This window comes from Varanus komodoensis, unplaced genomic scaffold, assembly GCF_004798865.1.
Source record: "Varanus komodoensis strain SLA01 unplaced genomic scaffold, ASM479886v1 scaffold4, whole genome shotgun sequence".
NCBI classification, from domain to species: domain Eukaryota; kingdom Metazoa; phylum Chordata; class Lepidosauria; order Squamata; family Varanidae; genus Varanus; species Varanus komodoensis.
In genome coordinates, this window is record NW_025335941.1 from 34,485,805 (window position 1) to 34,508,739 (window position 22,935).

Below are 22,935 nucleotides of genomic sequence, written 5' to 3' on the forward strand. Positions count from 1 at the left end.
CACCAACTGAACAGTACACAATGAGCACTTTCTCACCTCAAATGAAAGTACATTTGTTGGAATCAAATCTCACTGATTGCAAAGACTCTGATTTCCAAGTAAATATGTTTAAGTCTGCCCCCTCACTACCTACCCACAAACTGTTTTTTTCACCTATGAAATGGAAAACTAATAGGGAACATGGGGCATGACAGACAAACAGAAAAATAGTTTAGACAAATCAAACAGGGAACAGCTATCTATTCTCTTATATATAAAAATAATGTACACTCATCCAATGAATCAAACATGCAACACTTGTTATTGCGCTGCAGAGTCCAACAATTAATTTGTGGAAAGAGATAAGGTTGAAGTGATTATATAGATTCACAGGTATGTTGTTTTGGAGCACACCTGGATTTATCATTGTCATAAGAAGTCCAAATTACTTCTGTGGTGAGGAGAGTTTTTTACCAGCTTTGCTTGGTATGTCAGCTACACTGATTTCTGTAAAGGAATGGTCTGGCCACTGTAGTCCTTGATTGGCAATCTCATGTTTTGATTACTGCACTGTATTTTACATGGACTAGCCTTGTGCTTGGTCCAGAAGCAGTTGCTGCTACAGAATGCAGGGGTCAGGGTGCTGGTGTACTTTGTTCTTGGCACCTGGCTGTGTACACAACACTCCACATTGAAGCAAATGTACTAGCTACAGGGTCCAGGATCTTGCTGTTGGCATATAAAGCCTTGAATATTTTGAAACCAGGTTACTTGGTAGTTCATCTTCCTCAATATCACCTTGTGTGATTGTGAAGATCATTGGTGGTTGCACAGTGGTCTATGGGTTGCCATGTGGCAAAAATCCATTTTGTTGTAGTGGCATCTTACAGAATGTTTTCCCTCCAGTGGAAGGCATTCACTGTGGCATATTTAAGGTAGCTCTTAATGAACCATCTTTTGGCACAGGCCTTCCCTGCATGATTGCATCCAGTAAGTTAGCATAGCAATGGCTGCATTTTTAGTTTTGGTTTAAAATCATTTAACAGATTGTGGTTGTCGCTACATGCTATCAAAGCATCTCCTTGACACCCCTGTTCAGTTATTGTAAGCTCAAGGTCATAGCTTTCTTCATGGAGTCAATCCATCTCAAACTTGGTTTTCCCTTCTTCTTCTGCCCTCAGCTTCCCCTAGCATTATTGTCTTCCTTGATGTGTCTCGCCTTGTCATGATGTACAGAAAGCTTCAGAACAACAGTCCCAGTTTCATAATTTTTGCCAACAGAATAAGTTCTGCCATGATCTTATCTAAGACCCACCTGTTCTTCTTTTGGTAATTACAGAATATTTTCAAAGCTATACTCCAGCACTATGTTTTGAATGCATTACTTTTCTCTGTCAGCTTTCTTCACTTTCCAACTTTCATATCCATATCTTGTGCTTGGGAATATAATAAAATGGATGCTCTTGGCCCTGGTCTCCAGTGAAAAATCCTTACACTTGATGATGCTTTATAGTTCTTTCATTGTTATCCTTTTAAGTCTCAGTCTTCTTATTTCTTGGCTACAGTCTCCATGTGAACTGATGACTGAGCCAAGGTATGCAAAAAATGTGCACAATTTCAATTTATTCATTATTGACTGTAAAGTTGTTTGATTCTTCTGTAGTCCTGATTTTTGTTTTCTTCATGTTCAGAAGCATGACTTTCATTAGGAGTCATTTCAACTCAATGTGGCTTTCTGCCAGTGATATGCGATCATCTGTGCATCATAAATTATTGATGTATTTTCTTCTAATTTTCCTAATCCAGCTTTCCTTATGATACGTTCTGTGAACAGACCGAACAGATAGAAAAATAACCATTTTTCCTCCACTCTATCCTGACGGGTTTTGCATCAGAATGATCAAGTGCTGAGGCTCATCCCTTCTTTTCAGGACCATTCAGAGCTGCTCATGATACTCACCGTTAAAGGCTTTGCTGTAGTTTATTAAGCACACACCAATCTGAAATTCTTTGGCATGCTCCAATAGCCACTACGTATTTTATGTATGACCTCATTTATCTCCTCCTTTTTTCAATCCAGCTCAAACATCAGGCATTTCTTATTACATATTGGGTAAAATTCTTTCTTGTAACACCTTGAGCATCACTTTGTTTGCATGGGTTATTAATACAATGGTCCTGCAGTTGGTGCATTGCTTAGGATCTCCGTTCTTGGGGACTAGGATGTTTATTGAATGCTTCCAGTCTGTGGGCCATTGTTTTGTTTTCCATATTCATGATATAGTCTTGTTAGAATGGGGTCCAATTCATTCTCTGCTGTTTGGGATAGTTCTATTGGTATCCTCTCTACTTTGGGTAGGTTATTCCTTACAAATGCTTTCAGAGAAGCTTTAACTTCACTTTCTATTCAAGAGTCTTCATCATAGGATTTCCCTTCAAAAGAATCTTTCATTCTGTTGTATTTTCTGTATAGTTCTTTCATATATTGTTTCCAGGTTGGTTTTTTAGCATTCCTAACCAAACAGTGAATTTTCCTTTGATTTCTTGTTTGTTCTGCAAAAAGACTCTTGTTTTTTCCTCTTTTGTTCTCTTCTTTTTGTTTACAGTGGTCAATATAATAGGGTTATTTCCTTTTTTTCTTTTTGGTGTCTGTGTGATAGTTGCTGAAAAGCTGTATTCAGGATTCTCACCCTATTTTTGTCACCTTTTGTTTTAGCTTCTCACCTGTATTTTAAAATTGTGACTGTTTCTTCAATCATCCATCTGAGCAGTTCAGTTCAGTTAATTATTTTTCTGCAGGAGTTGTCTTCGGCATTCATCCATAATAATGCCTCTGGTTTCATTCCATGGTTCTTCTGGGTTGACTGGAGAGGGAAAAACATTTTCATTAATGAACCCTCCTACTTGTTCTATATATTTTAAGTGGTGATGATATCCTATGGGGATTCCCACAGACATCTTAACTAAGATAGTTATAGACATTCAATGGAGAGCAGAAGTATAGAGGCAAAAGTCACTTCTGTATTCCTTTTTCTCTGCAAAGGTACTTTTTGCAGCCATTTAAGTCTGGCACTTAAGAATGGGAAAGGAAGGAGATGATACAGAATATCAGCTCCAGTCTCCTCTGCTCCCAAGAATCTGCGATGCCCCCCAAAACATTTCTCTATGGTCACTCTTACAGTGTTGGAGAAGCAGCTTTCTGTGCAAGATGCAGTATACCCAAGCGTAAATTAGGTCAGATAAATTGTCTAATATCATAGCTTGTAGTTGTTATGTTCCACCTACTCATCCCTGACTTATGGCAATCATATCAACAAAAGTCCTCCAAAATGTACTGTCTATGACATACCTGCTTATGTGTTCTAAATTCAAAGCTGTGGCTTCCTTTACAGAGTCAATCCATCTCTTATTTGACCTTCCCTTTCTTCTCTGCCTTTGACTTTCCCTACCAAGATGACCTTCTCCAGTGAGTCTTGCCTCCTCATGATGTCATAGCGGAGAAGCCAAAAAAATTCTGTGACCTTCTGGATGCCACTAGGCAGGTAGGCAGACTTAGTAACTGGGATATAAATGGATTAAATGAAGTAACCAACCAATCCATGAGTAAGACATTTGCACAGAAGTCTGTCAATACTTGAACCCTTGTTCTCATGGGTTCCCTACCAAAACCTTAATTTCTGTGAGCCTGTGAATGCATGAATGGGGAATTAGTAAGCTACAGCTCCACTGTATTGTTATACACTTCTTCAGAAATGTCTGGAAATGGGTTTACTTACATATTTTCTGGCCATATTGGTAAATAGCCACTGGTATATTTATTTTTCATGAACTTTCCACTTCTCTTGCAAATAGTCTACTGTTTAACAAGGTCACTTTCATGGAAAATGTTTTAAAGATATGGGGAGAAAGAGGTTTCTTTGAAATCTTCCATCAAAGAAGTGTGCAAACATTAATGAACTAACCCTCATGAGGTTGATAAGCATTATTATGAAACTGGCTGCCTGTTACATTTGTGGAACATTTTACAAATGGAACAAATCAGACTTAGAAATTATAGAAAGTACTGAGTTCCTGGAAAAAATACTTTAAAAAAACCTTGAATGAGTTCAAGGATTAAAAACATTCAAGACAAAGGACAATCTTCTTGTACTTTTGACACTTTTCTATTGGTAAAATGTACATTGGTTGCAGGTGTGACCCATGAAGAGACTCCAATAAAGTAAGGAACTTCTTCATCACAGAATGGCAGTACAAGAGAGCAGCATAAGCTATATGTCACTGAGCTGCACATATTCAAAAACCTGCCATAGTATCCCTGGTAACAACCTTTTTTACCACATGACAGGATGGGAAGCATTTGTACCTGCAAGGAGTGCTGCGTGAGCCTTCACATATGCATAGGTATTCATGCATCCATGCTAGGAAATGACATGGACATTCTCTGCAGTTCTGTCACCATGTTCCAGACCTTATTGGCAAGATGATGACAAAAAGATCACTGGGCCTTATGGTATCCTTCTGAGATTTGTTAGAGAGCTCAACTATGAAATCACTGAATTTTTACAGAAATATGTACTATTTACCTAAGATTATCCTCTGAATGAGACAGCTGGGAAGTGGCCAATCTATATTGTAGAGGAGGATCTAGGGCATCCTGGAAAAAAGGAGCAAGTTGCTATGTTTCGGGGAAATGGACGAAGCGTATTAAATATACAATTATCATGGATATAAAAGACTAGTCTTGCTGAAGTATAATCAACATGGCTTCTACAGTGGTACATTCTGTTTCACTAATACGTTAAAGCTCTTGGAAAATGTAGTACGCATGTGGAAAGTGGTGATATGATAAACACTGGTTCTTTTCTCCTAATCATGAAGATAAAACATACCGAAGGGCAACACTGCAGCCCCGTGTCACTCCTTGCATGTTGCTTGTTGCAAAATTTATTGAGAGCACCTACTGAGGACGAGAGTCTCATATAAATTAGTTCTCTCCATGCAGGCCAGAATGCTGGTTTTCCAGAATTCTGGATGATATGGAGAATGATGACAAATACAGATGCTCTTATCTTCAGACATCATTCACCACGACAAGGTGGAGGGGCAGGCCAGAACATTTTTCTTCCCTCATTTTTGATTCACACAGGTAAAGAAAGGCTTTAATATGGCACATATGTGCTTGAATTCAATAGAGCTTTTGGAAGACCTTTCTCACCAAAAGTGGAATAATGGAGAAATGTTGATGGTTATGTTGTTATTTGCATTAAAATTCATTACCTGAAAGAATTAATTTCTATTTTGCATAAATTCTATTTGCAAAATTCATTCTATGTTGCATGAATGTTTGCATAATTGGCATGTTCAAGCAATTTTCTTGATATGATATAATTCACTTTTGATATCATTTCTTCCAATAAATGCATTTTTCATACTTTATTTCAATGAGATATCTATATTATAATTTCCAGAGACATGCACATTTTGAAGGATAATTGAATTTTGTATGGTGGCTTGAAAGTGTAAATTAAGTAAGTTCACATTAAAATGCAGTCAAAATGAATTTCTCTTCCAATACTAAATTTGCACCTTTTTATGCATGTGCAGAATCTGAAAACTCATGCATTCCAGATACTACAATGTTTACAGTAATTGCACATTTTCACTGTTATTCCACCATAAGACAAGAAGAACCAATGAAGATTTGTTCCTGCCAATATTTTACACCAGAGCTGAAGGTTTTAATGGCCCTTCCAAGTCAATAGGAGCCTGTGGCTGACTGGGTGGACAAGGTCACTGCAAATCCTAGGAATGCTTCATCACACTTGAACACTTCTGCCTCATATTTTAGGTTGCTCATCACTTGAATAACATAACAGAAATTTTTATTTCTAGCCTCATCAAGACAATGTAGGACCATGTAACAGGAGGGCACCAGATTAACCGAGCTATCAGTGGCTGCTAGCTATAATGGCTATATATTAACCACAGTAACAGGTGTAGTCTCTGAAGAACATGAACTGGTAGTGTTATTGTGCCCATGTTGTACTAGTGGGTTCCTCACAAGCATTTGAGCTGCAGGGTATTTTGATCTGATCCAGCATGTCTCTTATCCTGTTAGAGGTGCAGTACCTCAGATGCAAGGGTCAAATCTGAGCCTTCAGTGCTACCCAGGTGCCCACACCTTCTTTTCATGCCTACAGGCCCCATTTCTACTTTTCTTGGATGGCTTGCAAGTACTTGTCATTTTCCATCATTTTAAAAGGTTGACGGGCATCTCTTGCAATTACTTACTCTCAGTAAGCTACAATAGACTGCTATTATTAGAATTTTGGCAATAGCCCTGTTATATATGGTGCTATCCAACATAGGATTTTGGCTCCTGAAAGCTTTTCCAAAAGGGAATTTGGCTTTCTAGCTGAAAGAGGTTTGATATGGAAGGACTGGGTATTAGTATTCTCATTTTCAGTATTCAAACAATATTTGCTTTATTAATTCTTCTTTCAGAAACTGCTACCCTGTTACTTGGCTTAACATACAGCTACTTAGCTATTTTGCACCCATAAAGTTTTGTGCATATGTGAGCTGGCCAGCAGTCTGCTAGGTATTGATCAAGAAACTATTGACATTTTTCTCCCTTAAAGTGCTTAACATAACTATGTCCTTATGTGGTCTTCCATTCAATGGTCTTGCCATCCTTGGATAGGGTTAAAACCCTTTGAAAAGGGGTTATGAATCTACTGGGCTTTTGGATAAACAGGTCAAGAGTCATTTTATTGGGCCTGCAGGGGGGAAAAATGTTTATGTCATGCTTATCCACCATGAAATATAAACATTGAAAAAATCTGACACTCTGAGAAGCCATGCCCATGGCCATTTTTCAAAGTGGGGTGAAACTTGACAGCAAAGTCTGAAAAGGACATTTATATTTGGACAATATGCATATGATATTTTATCCAGAAGATTGCAACACCATAAATTCCTTAATTCTGACAAACTAACATGGAACAAGGATGTTACATGGCTTGGGACCATGAGGCTTGATGGAATGCCTCTCCCAGCTACCAGCTACCTGGACATTTTCATCAACCTCAAAATGGGCCTGTCTCAAATTACACTTCTGAGAGAGGCTTAGTTGGCAACAATGAGGAAACGGGCCTCTTCAGTAGTGTCTTCCCAGTAACGGAACAAGCTCCCCACCAAGTCCCATCTCATGTAAACATTATCTTTTTGGCACCAGGTCAAGGCTTTCCTCTATCAAAGGGTATTAAATTAGTTTTATGGAGATTTGTTTGATTAATCAGGCTGTCAGGTTTTATCTTGTTTAAATCATTGGAATTTTATATATGTTTTAAATGTTTATGGCAACTTTTTATCCATGTTTTATAAATCATGTATTTTGGATTGTATATTAATGGATTGTTGTACATCTTCCAGAAAGCTTCAGCTATCGGGTGGTACAGAAGTTAAATAAATAGATGAAGTGTTTAAGAAACTCACATATCTCTACCATTGAATTGCATACGTGGAAGATTGCTAAGAACAATTTTAAAAATCTATTACATTTAAAGTAGATTCTTGAAGCATTTTCCACATGAAATCCAACCTCCCCCCCTTTTTTTTTTAGTAATGAATTTACACATGAGCAACAAATCTTAGGGATCACATCACCATACTTCACAGGATATGTTGGTCTACAACATGGATGTCTATTGCAAAAAAGGTCCATCTTGTGTTCTTGTTATTTGTTTTATTTAAACATGTGTGTCCTACCTCTCTCATAAAATCCCAAATCACACTTATGAATACAATTTAAAAATCAAAATTGCATTAAAATCATCTTAACCTTCCAAGTAGACAGTAAAAACCAAAAGACTGAACATTATCTAGCACACAAAGAAGAAAAAAATCCTGCTGGAATAAAACCAACTACATCAACTGGAGAAAAGTAGTCCAAGGCCGCCTTGTTATCTAACCTAAATGTCCTTGCATCCTAGACAGGACCACAGGAAGCACCCTCTGGTCTTAGGGAATGGGCAGAATGATATAGAAAGAGACAGTACCTAATATACTTTGAGAAACACTTGTGAGAATCCACTCATAACTTCACAATAAGAGTTAATTCTCAAATCTTTACATTTTTATTCATCTAGTGCAGCCGCTTTCTCCTGTGTATGATAGTCAGTGATAAAGCATGCTTCTCAGCTATTTAAAGGAGAAGAAAAGCCAAGTTCCTGCACTGTCATCAGAAAAATTGCATTATGCAGCTCTCCATAGAATATATATGTTCAAACTGTAAGTAATAGTTCACAGTAGTCCATGGACAGGCAGGCAGGCAGGCAGGCAGGCAGGCACATTTTCAGCAAGACTTCTTGAATGTAAGTGTAAACCGTGCATCCCTGTTTTATTGTTGGTGATGATGATGTTCTCTTCTCTTGACTCTGTCATTCTATTACAGATAAAATATATAACATTATATGTATAGGAATAGGAAACTGTTTCAGTGCCTTAAGGGGAAATTCAGTTGAGATAACTGTAAAGATTCCAGAGAATTAAAGGCATCCAATGCAGAGCATGAAGAGCAGCAGAGCTGATATTCACCTCTTGCCTTCCTTCCCTGCATTTTCTACTATGCAGGCTTCCCCATCCCTCTTCTAAGCTGGAGCATCTCAGTGGGGATGCTCAGCTTATATCTTGGTCTCTCAAGTCTCTTCCCTTTCTGTCCCCTGAAACTTTTCTTTCTGACCTTGGAGAAGCTGGCAATGCAATTATTCCCATGATGACTGTTAGGGGCAGGAGACTGAGACTGGAGTTCAGAGGGCAGAGACAGCATCCTGACCTCAGAGATCGGGATCAGAACTATCCTATGTCCCACAGACAATATCTAGAGGTCAGAGGATCATTTCTTCATTTTTTTCTTTCTCTAGCCTTCAGTTCATGATGTTAAAAAGTTCCATATGTAAATTTAATTGGATTATTGTAAAGCATTATCACACTATGTTTACTTAATTTACTTATTACATTTTTATACTGCCCTATAGCCTAAGCTCTATGAGCAGTTCACAGTCATTTAAAACATAAAATATAGTTTAAAATTGTTGCTGTTTATTTGTTGTTAGGTCCCATCAAGTCTCTAATATATAGTGACTCTATAAATGAATATCTCCCAAAATGTTCTGCCCTTCACAGTCCTGCTCACTTGTAAACACATAGTTTAAAGCACAATTCAAATAAAATCCAAATGGTTAAAACTACAGTGTAAGACCACAGTAAAAACTAAAGATCTAACAACAATATAAATATGTGAAATGCAATATAAAATTTAAAACAGGCTTGTGTACACTTTTGAAAATTATACACAATTTTCTACACACTTTTGCCTTCTACAGGTATATTTGGCAAGCCATCTCCTTTATAGAAACCTTTTTGTACATATCTTTCACTGATATATGAATTGCCGTTCACTCTGTTTCCTAATATATGCACTTTAGTACACATTTTGGGTTTGAAACTGCTCTGCAAGTTTTGAAGGATGACTGTGGAAGATCTAGAGTAGGGTTTTTACCATCAATGTAAAGCTGGAATCACTGGCATGCTAGATGACATTCCTCCCAAAGTACTGCTTCTGCCATTATATCCTGGAGTTCTTCTCTCCTATTGTGCCTTTTGTATACAACTTTTTTTTGCAAGGTAAAAATTCCAGCATGTGCTAGAAGTGTGGCACTGTTTCTGGGGGCTGCAAAGGAGTGGCTCCAGTGGAGTGATAGAATCAGAAAATGCTGGTTTGGACTTTCTCTCTTTCTGTTTTAACTTGTTATCCCTCAACTGTGTACTATTTTGTTCTATTGTTTTTCCTGCTTTGTTTGTGTGTTTTAATTGTTTTTATTCTTATAATGTGTTTTATCTTAATTTAACCTATTTAGAAAGACTTTGGGCCAATTTAGAGGTATATATGTTTATAAAAAATATACAATATGATGATAGGATACGATACGGTGATACTATACGATACAATTTAATGATGTGACTCTGAATAGCACAAACCTCTTCCATATTTTCAGTGCTGGGCAAGGAAGCCTGTTCCTGGCTGAACTCACCATGGACAGCCTCTGCAAAATAGCAGTGGCTCTGAGAAGGAGGCAAGACTAATCAGGTTTCAGTTGATATTCCAGCTTGCTTGCCATCTCCAAACCCAGGGCTTGCTTTCTGTTTGAATTCACCAGTGAACTAGGGAGAGTAAATGCATTTCTGATTCTCCCAATTCTAACTTCATTTGCTAAAGGAATCAAGTCTGTATTGTCTTCAAATGCCTCTTTTGTCTTTGAAGAACAAGTAGACAAACACATGGCAATATACAGACTTACCCTGCAGTAAATTACATTATCTTCAATAATGTTTACTCAGAAGTAATTCCCATTGTCTTCAATGGTGGTTTCTCCTGGGAAAGTCATTATGGGAAAGGATGCGCTAACTTTCAGCAATTGATTCTAGGCAGAGGGAAATGGGGGTACTGACCCCACTGGCTTCAGCTCATGGAGGTGGGAGGAGCAACATCCCAGTCTCTCCCATTTTATTTTGCCATCCATTCTCCATGGTTTTTTGGAGAGGTCAGAAGGAGCCATCAATGATTTTTCATTAAAAAAAGTTGTCTCACCTTTTTGCATTTGCTCATAGCTTATTGAATAAACAAAGAACAACTTTTTAAAGGACCTTTTCCTTTCCTGCAGCAACTTTTCATCTTCTACATCTGCCACAGCTGTATTTGTGTGTGACACAGGATCTCGTTATCGACACAGTGCAAACAGCGCTGCTTTCATTAGCATGTGCCTCAACAGTGGTAAATATAGTTTGCATAAATACCGTGACACTATTTTCTGATAAGCTGATGAGGCTGTAGTGTAGACTCTACCCATACCCTCATTCCAGCTGCTGTGCACATAGTCATGCAGGAAAGACTAATTCTGTAAGCTGAGATTAACATGTGATACAAATAAATAAAACTTTCCTAGATATGAATGCTGTTATCCACTTGGAACTGAAAAACATAAAGTGAGATGTGGCTGCTTCAATAATAATTTCTTGCCAAGAAACATGCCATGTTAGGAAGAAAACTCCAGTCTAATCCTCTCCCTTACATGTAAGTTAGCAGAAGTGTTGTCTTTCTTTTCAATTAGGGCTTCAGATGTGTACTATTTGAATAATTGTTGTCATGTTATATGATGATCTAGCTTTAGGAGAATTTAGTTTAAGTTTGCAGATTGGCAGAACTTGTCCTGCCAGAAGTTCTTGACACTAAGGCAAAAGGGAACACTTTTTAATTTTGGGCGGGGGGGCGGGTAGAATTTGCATATTACCAAGCTTGCAATCATGGTTGGTTGAAAAATGTGATTCTTTAAAAATGTTTTATTCAAGTGCATGTGGAAATGCACTTTTGAAAAATATGCACAGGAATGAATAAGTTTTCTGTCTGAATGAAAAGAACAAGAACGTTAAATCTTCATTGTCCAACCATTCTGATTAAAGCAACAGGCAGATATTGCAAATATGTATCAGAACTGTGCACACCATTTTGGAGGAGACAAAAATATCCATTCTAGTAGCAACCCACAAAACAGTGTTAGGGCTCTGGATCTGGGAAAATTGCAGAGGACTGTATGAAATTTCCCCTTATGTTATTGCTATCATGTGAAACCATGTCAGGTGTAGTTTTACAGAGACTCCAACATTACCTTGGTTAATTAAGTATTGGGTTAAGAGGAAAGTGACAGTGAGAAAGAAACATTTATTTTATACTGTAGTCTTACCTACTTATACTGTATGTAAGGATTCAAATTGTTTTAAATTTTGTGAACCACCCAGACTGCTCAGGCTGTTGGGTGGTATAAAAATGTAAGGAATAACTAAAATAAATACAGATTTAGGTCGTATTTGCACTCCAGTATAATTTAACTGCATGACAAATATTTCGCATCATGTGTTTCCCTTCTAATGCCACCATTACCCTCAAATGTAGAAGGTTGTCTCCCAATTACCTTACACAAACCCACCATTGAGTGTAACCTAACTATAATGCTATGTAATAAATGCATCTGCTTTCTATAGCCCTTATTTTGCTGCCCCATCCCCTTCTAAATAGACCCTTACTTCCCTGATCAAACTCTCAGTAACAGGCACTTGACAAAGAAATAATAATAAAGAGAAATAAAATATAATTTATTTTAACAGTTAAAAGAAATATATTATGCCTTATTGAAGCAACTGATCTTTTCCTATATCCACCTCAGTTAGCCTTTGGAGGACAAGAATGAGATCTAAGACAGAAAGAATACAAAACTGAAGAAGTCTCAGCCCATGGATTCAGAGGGCCAAACCAAATGTTCTGCTAATTATAGCTGAAATATTCATTATGGCTTTCTTTATGGTGTGCTGAGAAAATATCTTCCTGCATTTCCATCCCCAGCAAACAGAGGTAAAACCTTAGAAGTACAGACTTTTATTGGAGCTCTGCAGGTAACAGAGAGTCATGATCTCCTCCCTGACCACTTCTGAACTGTCTCCCTCTTTTCCAAGGCAGGCTGGGACTCATGCTCTGTCTGAGTACCTTCACTTGGTAACCTGAAAGACCAAAGACACCTGCACAATTCTGTTTCTCCAGCTCTTCTTCAGGATCTGAAGAATCCACTGGGGACAATGCTTGAATTAACTCTGCTCTCCTCTACATGTTGTTGTAAATATACATGGCCCTACTTTTGAATGGGTCCATGGGGATCCAGGAAGGAGTCTAAATTTCCTTCTACCCATTTCCCCATAAATTCTACACCAAAAAATGGGTCAAGTAAGATTTAATTCCCTCATCTGGAGTGTTGAGGACCTAATACAAATCAGTGTAAGAAAACCTATCAAGAACAACTAAAGTAAAAGTAATTATCATAATATATATCTTAGCCCACAACTTCCCAAGATATCTCAAGATATTCCCCTAACTCTAACCCTAATTCCCCCCCCCCAAAAAAAAAGAAAAGCCAAGATTTTTCATGGTTACTTCATATCAGGGTCTCACAGCTTCTTGAAGCCAACTGCAGTGCCCTATGTTGAGTGTGAATTGGTTTAATTGCACCATCATCAACTTGGAGCAAGCAACAACTGGGGTTGGACTTGATAGCCTTCATGACCCCTCCCAACTCTACTATTCCATGATTCTATGATTCCACATTATGCTAAGAGAACATAATTTGCTGGCATTTTGGAGCTTGGGTAAACATGGAAACCCATTAACACAACTTGCAAGACAGAAAGGATTTTAATTGAATATATCTTTATCTCACCTCCATGAGTATTTTCGCTTTTATAAGTATGAAAACCAAGATTATTTATTTACTTATGTTTGAGTATGTGCAGAATGAAGGTCCCTTCTACATGAATCACCAGAATACTTCGTGGACTATGTTTTCAGATCAGAGAATTTGACTTCCTTGTAATCTTCTCCCAACATTTGATCTCTCAAACATTTTTAAGAACAGATACTTTTTAATTTTAAAGAGCGCTATTAAGAATAGAAAATCATTTGTATATCTTGGTCATTGATTTCTCATACTTAATCATGGAAATTCTCCCTCACCAATTTGCCTGGTCCATTCATCAAGGGCCCAATTGCCACTTGAGGGTAACAATAATATGGCGATCAAGATTACAGTGAGAGTTTGGGTAGATTTGGGAATAAATTTCACTCATATTCTCTATCTCTCCATCACACACACACTCCTAAGTTCTTAACTGCTTAGCATATGTCTGCCCAATCAAATAGTCTACTTTATCTGAATTAAAGAAATACAGCTAAAATACTCATTTCCCTGAAGAAAATGGGAACCATGCCATTGACTAACAGCAACAGGATTTCAGTGACACAAAGAATACATATATTGGAGCGAGGGGAGTCACACAAAATTCTCCAGCTATAACTTTCACAGCTGCATTTGAAAGTTTCAGGTCCTTAGATCTCAGTCTTTGTTATACTGAAGATCCATCCACCCTTGTGGAATCATTAGACCACCCTCTTCATAAGGTAAGGAATGAAACCTCTCACAATGAGGCTTAGAATGTGAAATCCTCAACAGGTTACCGAGGAAAAGTGATTTAGCACAGCTATTGCTGTAATTGTGAGATACAGGGAAAATCGATGTTTAATGACACAGTACCATATCCAGACTGCCAATGCTCTATTGCTATTGCCACTGGGCTTGAATTTAAAACATGTAAGGACAATATTGGCTAAAATGAAACCTCGTAAAGATTTGTCAGTGTAGCTGTCCTTTGCATATCCTTGTTGCCGTAATATACACATGTATAACTTAGATAATCAACCCTTTGCCTTTTGCATCTAGATGGGGTTAAAGCTCCATACATTAGGACTATTATGCACTTTTATCAAAGGATTTCTGCACTCAGTCACATGTATACACAGTGCCACAATGTAAGCTAAGCATTTGGCTATCTTGTTTCCCTATATGAACAGTATTGTTAATAGAAATAGGAGTGTAAGATCGGTATATTATTTTGGGTTTTTTTTTTTTTTTTTGCATGTTCCACCAATGAATTGAGTCCTGCAATATTATTAGCTTTTCAAATCTTCTAGGCCATTTTCATAATTCTAGGTCATTTTCATAGTTTCCTAAAGTGCAGGAGAACATGTACCACAACCCCAAATATTGTCACTATGGAGAGCTTTACAGGACACTGTTGTAATTGCTCTGCAATGCCATGATGGCAGTATCCATCATGGAACATCCACTAGCACTGAGGAAAGCTAGAACTGGCTGGTGCAACTATAATCTAGGTAGAACTACCAATTCCAGAATGGGAGAAGTCAATGGAGGTTGCTGGAGGTTGCTGAAAGGACCATCACTGACTTATCTTATTCTGAAAATGGTAAGGCTACTGGGTTGTACTAGAGAGTGCTATTTTCTATTGCAGCAGCAAAGATTTTCCTGGCAAACTGTGTTTATACTTAGTAGACAGCCAGTCTACTAGACAGAGGGGCATTTGCAGGGCATGCTGGTATGCACTCAGAGAAAAAGGATGAGGAGTATGGACTGGGGTTCAGAATGCAGGCCAACTGTTGAGATGGGAGTAGAGGAGTCTCAAGGTCAGACTCCTCAAGTGCTCCATCAGCCTTTGAATATAACCAGGATGTACAGCTATTGATAGGGGAATTGGAAGAGGGGAGCTTCTCAGAGACAGATAAAGCAGGTATGACTCTTGACCCCATGATGCTGTGCTGGTAGAGGAGGGCTACCCAATTGGAGGATCAGCAATCAGGGAGAAGACAGGTTCATTTCCAAAGGATGGTGTCCAAACATACTCAAAAGGAGAATTCCTAGAAGTAAATACTAGATTGGGTTCAACAGATTGCTCCGAAAGATTCATTCTGGGTGATTGTGCTTCTGAAAAAAATTTTGGTGAATAAAGAACTGTTTGCAAAGAAAAGTCTGTGTCTTTGAATGTGCAAAGGGAGGAAACCGAGCTCACAACAGTCAGCATTAGGTTCTGCTCTATACAGCATATTAAGGAATTGGGTCTACAATTTTCCCCCAGAGTGAGAGTGGAGCAAATATGAAGATTTCTGCATATAAGAATTCCAAGAAATCCTCAAGAGTATAAATAAGCAGAATGTCTTTGATGAATCCAGATATACCTGTGTTATTATTGCATCTTAAAATTCTAAGTGCATGGTGAAGGATGTTTTCCCAGGTGAAATATCTGAAGGCTTTGGAGAAAAGCTTAAGAGTTTCTAAAAGGGTGTGTATATTGCTTAGGATTCTCCCTCCTCCCTCCTCCCTCTTTCAGCAGATCAGGAGAAAGTCTAACTAGGGCTTTATTATGTTAAAGATGACCAGCTATTCTGGCTTTGTGATATAAAAGAAGAGAATTGCAGAAGTCAGTAACAAAAGACAATCAGGGAAGTTGAAATATGGGCTATTAGAGTCTAGTGGCTTATTGATAGGAAGTCAGTTCTAAACTGAATATGTCTCCTCCCTTCCAAAGCAAAAGAAACTGACTCTACCTTCAGAAATACTTTTCAGTTGGTTTGCCCTTTAAATATCAAATAATTAGACTAAGTGTGCCACCTCCCATATCAATTAGTTCAACAGAATTTTCCATGGAAATTGAAGCAGCCTGGTTCTCAACAATTGCTTATATGATCTACTCCTCTTCCAGTTCTGATTCATGGCCTGAGAAACAACCTTTGAAGGCTGAATTATGGGTGCCCAACCTATACAGAAGGGCTGCAGCTCAGTAGCACAGCACAGGTTCTGCATATAAAGGGTTCCAGGCTCAGTCTTTGGCATCTCTGCATAGAGATAGGGAATACCACTGTCCAAAACCTGAGACAACTGCTGCCATTAAATATAAACAATATTGAGCTAGACAAGCCTATGGTCTGATTTATATAAGACGATTTACTATGTTATCATAAAGATTTCACACCTTATAAAAATATGATAGATCAGTAAGTATATTTCATCTAAAATTCTTGTGGAAGTGGAATGGAAGTGAAGCCCTGTTGAAGTGGAAGGTATGTAAGGGAGTTCTAATCATGCTTGCTTGAATAAAAATAGGACTCTTGGTGCAGTAGCAGAATTTACAGCTCAGCCAGCTTTCTATCTATCTATCTATCTATCTATCTATCTATCTATCTATCTATATCTATCTATCTATCTATCTATCTATCTATCTATCTATCTATCTATCTATCTATCATCCCAGGACAGCTTACAACATTACTTCAAATCCTGAATAAAATAAATTAACTATTCCACAACTGAGCATAACACCAATCTATTTAAAATAAATTAAATAAATCTAATACAATTAAAATTACTTTATGTTAAAATATTGGTCAAATAAGAAGGTCTTGACCTTGCACCGAAAAGCATATAATGACGGTGCCAGGTGGACGTCTCTAGGGAGGGCATTCCATAGTCGGGGCCCACCACAGAGAAAGCTCTCCTCCGAGTACTTTTATAGGGAAAAAGGTGTTCCTTTAGGTATCCTGGTCCCAGGCCATTTAGGGCTTTAAAGGAAATAACCAGTACCTTGAACTGAGCCCGGACTTCGATAGAAAGCCAATAGAACTGAAAGAGGACTGGAGTTATGTGAGAATAAGGACCATTATACATTATAGGGTAACATAGAAACATAGAAACAGAACGAGTCAGAAGGGGCCTCCAGGGCCATCTAGTCTGACCACCCCCAGCTCTAGCCAGCTGTGCTCACAACATGTCTACCATGTGCATGTCTAACCTATCCTTGAACATCTTCACTGATGGGGCCTCAGCCACCTCCCGTGGAAGCCCATTCCATATCCTCAGGGTTCTAACTGTCAGGAAGTACTTCCTGACATCCAAATTGAACCTTGGTTCCCTGAGCTTTGCTCTGTTGGAGCGCATCCTGCCCTCCTCTGCAGAGAGAACAGGTCTCTACCCACCTCCATGTGACACCCCCTCACATACCTATATGTCACCACCAGATCCCCTCAGAGTCTCCTCTTCTCCAGCCACTTGTCCCTTAACCTGTACTTATGACACCCATTCCTATGCCCCAAGTGCAAGACCTTGCACTTAACCACATTGAATGTCATCCTGCTTCAAGCTCTTCCTGCTTATTACCCATGCTCCTAGCATTGGTGTACATGTGCCTCAACTCCTCCCCACAGCTTCCTTTCTTTGCGATCCCCAGCCTTCCCCTTCCTCCCATCTTCCCTGATACTGGCCCCCTATTCGAAGGAGTCCTGTCAGCCCCTGCAGTATATGTATACCAATACATAACTCAAGAGAATTATGCATGATGTGATATTGTTACCATGGCCCTACTGCAGTCCATTCACTGCTGCATGCAGTAGACAAGGAAATTGGTATGATGATGTCGGGAGGCATGTATCTTTTATTGGATGTTACTTGGCAGATAAGAATCAGAAGCATCTCTGCTTCCTTCATGATACCTTCATGGAAGAAACAGAGTAAATAGAGGTTACAGTATTCTACCAATAATGAAAGATGATCCATACTGGAACAGGCCAAGAGTGAAAGAGGAGCTTGCAGAAAGCATTTTTTTTTCAATGTATATCCTGCCTTTCTCCTACAAAGGGCTCAAGGCAGCTTACATCATTCTCCTCCTCCATCTTATCCCCACAACAACCCTGTGAGGTAGGTTGGGCTGAGAGTCTGTGACTGGCCCAAAGTTACCCAGTTGTCTCCATGGCTGAGCCGGGAATAGAACCCAGATCGTCTGAGTCTCAGTCCCATGCTCTTAACAGTGGGATTCATAACTGCTCTGCAGCTTTGGCCTGGCATTCCAGAATGAGATGGTATCCTGATGTTTTAGGCCTCTTGCATGAGAAGCCTAACCCTGCTCTGAGCTGTTCATCTCTGCAGAATGCAAGATGTTGTTGGATCCCTTGCTACATGCATCTCCCCACCAGTGCTACTGTAGCAATTCCGATGCAAGTGCAGCTGTTTCTCCCCCCTCCCCCCCAGGTACATCAGTGGAATGCTCAAACTGCCACACGTAATCCTGTAGTGCCTCTTGCGAAGTGACTCTCATTGATTTGGTATCCTACCCTCACATACACTGGCACACCTTGCATTGTCCTAGTTCTTTCCTAAAAAGATTGCAACCCAGGATTTCTCATTTTTATAACCTGTGCCTGTTCACTAATTAGTTACTTGTTTCACTCATTCATCATTGTGCAATCCAGGACTATTCCAGACATGAAATAGCAAATATCAGTTTGCAGTTAAGGGAACATTGGACAGGAAATAGAGGCGAATCTTGGCTCTATAATGGTGTTTGCAAACAAATGCTCATCTCACTGACCACTGCATTTTCACTGCATTTTATTTATTTATTTTTTAAAACATTTATATGCCGCCCCATTCGCCGAAGCCTCGGGGCGGCTTACAACATAATAAAAATTACAATAATAATATAAAATATAAAATAACAATATAAAATAAATAACAATATAAAAGAAGTTGCCCTGACCAAATAAATAAGCCAAATAAATAAAATAAATAAATAAATAAATAAATAATTTGGCCCTGGCCAAATAAATAAATACATTTTTCAAAAAGTAGTGTTTGTGGTGCCTTTTGAGCAACTGAGGAAGGGGGCTGTTACAGAGGAACACACATACAGGAAGAGAAATGGCAGCTGATGAAAGCTTATTCTCCCAACTCTCTTTTCTGCTTCTCTCTCTATCATTACTTTCAGAAGGCATCATTTCTATTGTCGGCATCACAGCAACACCAGCTCAGCTCTGACTATCTTCCCAACCAGAAGTTAAACGCAAAACTGGAAGAAAGAGTGCATACATTTTCGATAATTTTTTAAAGGAAAGTTGGAGGCACTTTTAGGTGCATGTAACTGGGTTGGCAGAGGCAGTCTACTGTCCTCTCTTCCCCATAGACCCGCTAGCTCCCTGAAAGTATTACAGAGAAGATCGGGGGAATGAAAAGGGTGAGTTGTGATGTATATGATGGCAAAAGGAGAGTTTCTCCTAATCGAGCAGAGGTACCTTTCTTTCCATATACAAAAGGAAAATCTAACCTGAAAATGCATCAATTCCTTCCTCCCCTGACAAAGTACAAAGAGATGTATGCTCACCCCATGCTGCATCTATAATCAGGTGAATGGCCACACATTTTATTATTTGTTCATTTGGTTGTATTTAGGCCTCCCAATAACAAAGACCCTCTGGACAGCTATAATATAGTGCAAAATAAAATTAAATTAAAATAAAACAAAAGGTATCTTTTTTCTTCTTTTCAAGATCCAGACTGGGGAATAGAAAATCATTCCTAACATATCAAGCTACGAAATCTGTGATACCACCTCCAATTTTTCTATAAAAGGCAGAATGTTAATTTAGATTACACAAATAAGCACTACCTTGCAGAGTCAAGATTTGTACATGCTTTTTCTAGAATACACAATCGCCTTTAGATACTCATGCACAATGGTATGAGCTGGCTGAATAAGAAACCTATAATTTGTACAATCTCTCTAGCCATAATGTAGTCAGCCAAAGATTACTTTTCTCCTGGTTTCTCATCTGCCTGCAGTGGTTCTGTAAATCTGTTTTTAATACAGAATTTGAAAATCTTACAGAAGGAGGATAGCCAGAAATTGGTAAAGCCAGAGCAACTGGATGAATGAAAAAAGACCTTTGCAGTGGATGCATATGGCAGAACAAAAAAGATCAATCTCTTGCAACTGAGAGATATATGAAAAATTGGAACATGGTATTATACAAAGGGTGCATTTTGTTCCATAAAGCATATACTTATTTATATGGTCACCGTGGGCCTACCTAACGATAATAAAATCAAATAATAATAATCAAAAACTGTAATTTGCCCAATAAATTATTTGCGATTAGTTTACAGCATGGCAGAAAGAAAAGGTAAGATTTGCTCAGCTCCAGACAAATTGTGCTGATTTCACATCTGTGAAGGAAAAGGGATGAGAGCAATGAAAGTTGCCTGCTTCTGGGTATGATTACATGTATAGAATGATTTCTACTGTTTCTCATCCAAAATCCCAGTCTTGTCTTCCTGTCTGCCTTAATTATGTTGAACCTCCATGTGTCTTCCCACTGCCCACATATGCCACACTAATGAAAATGGGAGTGCATCATTTTCCAGTTTCTCATCTGTTGACTAAAGAGCTGTGGGGGAAGAACAATTTACCTCTGAACAACTGAGGGCCATCTGTCACTGGCATGGCTGCTTGGACTGAGCTGTCATTCCAAGAGCGATTTCAGTAGAAAGAGGAGCTGAAACAACAGTCAGAGATTCCTCAGCATCACTCTCCGCACATCGCTTTGATAACAGAAGGATGTGCATATGTGCTAGCTTGGTCACTTCAATTTGATGCACAACATTCTACATAATGAATTTAGTAGATTATTGAAATGCATAAATGGTAACCTTTGATTAAGGATTGATAAATCTGCTGGTTTCTTTGTCTATACTTCTCGCATTTTCTTCATGCGCAAGTTTCTTCTATAATATTTCGGCATCTATTTGTGACTTATTTTTAAGAAAAATCCCACACAGAAATGAATATGCATTTTCATGCACATTTTCAGAAATACAAAATGCATTTCTCTGCGCTATATGCATTTCTGTAAGTAATTTTACAACTAATATATGTCTGGTTGTACACAATATCCACTAAAATACAGATATTGTAACCAATTTGTATGGGTTTAAAAGGGGATATACAATTCAAAGGAAAAGTCTTTGAACACCAGATATGGAGAAAAGCTGGATCCAGATCTGGATCCTATATCCTACTTCTGATGTTCGAATAGGCATCTGGTTGGCTTCTATGGGATGTAGAACGTTGGCCTAAATTTGTCTGATCCAGAAGGGCTCCTCTTAAGTCCCAAGGAGTACCACTTCTCACCAGACCATGCTGTGCACTGCAGAATGAAGCCAAAATGATGCTGTGCCTACCTGAAAATGTCCCTACAGTGACTAGGAGAGATGGAGAAATCAGTGAGGCTTAAGTGAAACAAGATTGTTCAAGTTCCAGCCCTCAGCTCAGTTTCCCTCATTTTCATTCCTGATTGGGAGTTTTCTACCTTCCATACACACCACTAACAGGAAATGTACACATTTGGGCACACACATTTTTTTAAAGTGTGCACCAAACTGCATAGCTTCCTTCCCTTGACTAAAGCATGACAATCCCCTCGCAGTCCCATTGCACATTTTAAAGCATGTATTTTTCTAACGTGCACATTTTTGTGGCTAAGTATTTCAAGTTTGGCAATGTATGATCTTTGTTATAAAATGTGCTCACATTTATACTGTGTCTACAGGATGAGTTCTGATCTTAAAGAAATGGCAATAAAGTTCACCTAGATACCTTGTGACCAATATGGTATTATTGGTCTTGAAATGTGTTAGTCTATTGCATCCAAACAACACAGCACCCCAAAAACTAGTAGATTGATTGTGAGAGAAACAGTTGTGGACTACAGTCCATTTCAGTCACCGTCTCACTGTTATTTTGTCACATTGCAGGTATAAAGCACCACTGGACCAGACCATATGGCCCAGTCTATGGGAACCCTTCAATTCCCAAGCTGTAATCTCTCCTGGTACATGGCCCTGAATAGCCAGCATAGGCTGTGTCTTGGACTGGTTCTGACTTTTGAATAGCAATATTCTGACTGGGAAATTCATTCTTACTTCAAATGTTTAGAGTATTTTGAGTGAGGTTATGGGAATTGCAATAAGGCTAGCAACATGTTTTATTGTGGAGAAGGTCTTTTGTACATTTCTATGTGCAACTCTGACATGTGGTAAGCCTACCTCTTGTTCTCTTTTACAACCAGTTTCATACAAGGGTCAGAAATTCAGTACTTAACCACACAACTCATGCTGTGACACTTCTGCTAGAGAAAATCTTGCAGAGACAGTATTTGGCAAAGAGAGGCGGAAATGCATTACAGCCTGTTTACACTTAATTTATGTTATTTGTTTCCTACATAGCTGAGGATGAACCAACATATTTATGCATGTCAGCAATGTTCTTTCATCTACCATCTTGCGAATGCTCAGTGTCATGTTTATGCAATATGTTCCATATAACATGCTGTGTAGAATGTAAAAGATTTGAGCAGTCACAATTACTAGGCTTATCATTCAGTTATGATGCATTCTAGTTTAAGCTGATTTATAGTGCATTCTGAAAAATGAGGGAATATTTTATTTATTTATTTATTAAAACATTTTTATGCTGCCCCATTCGCCGAAGCCTCGGGGCGGCTTACAACAAAAAATTAAAATAACATTTTAAAATATATACAATAAAATACAAATATATAATATAAAACATACACTATAAAACAAGCCGCCCTGGCCAAATAAAATTCAATAATATTAACAT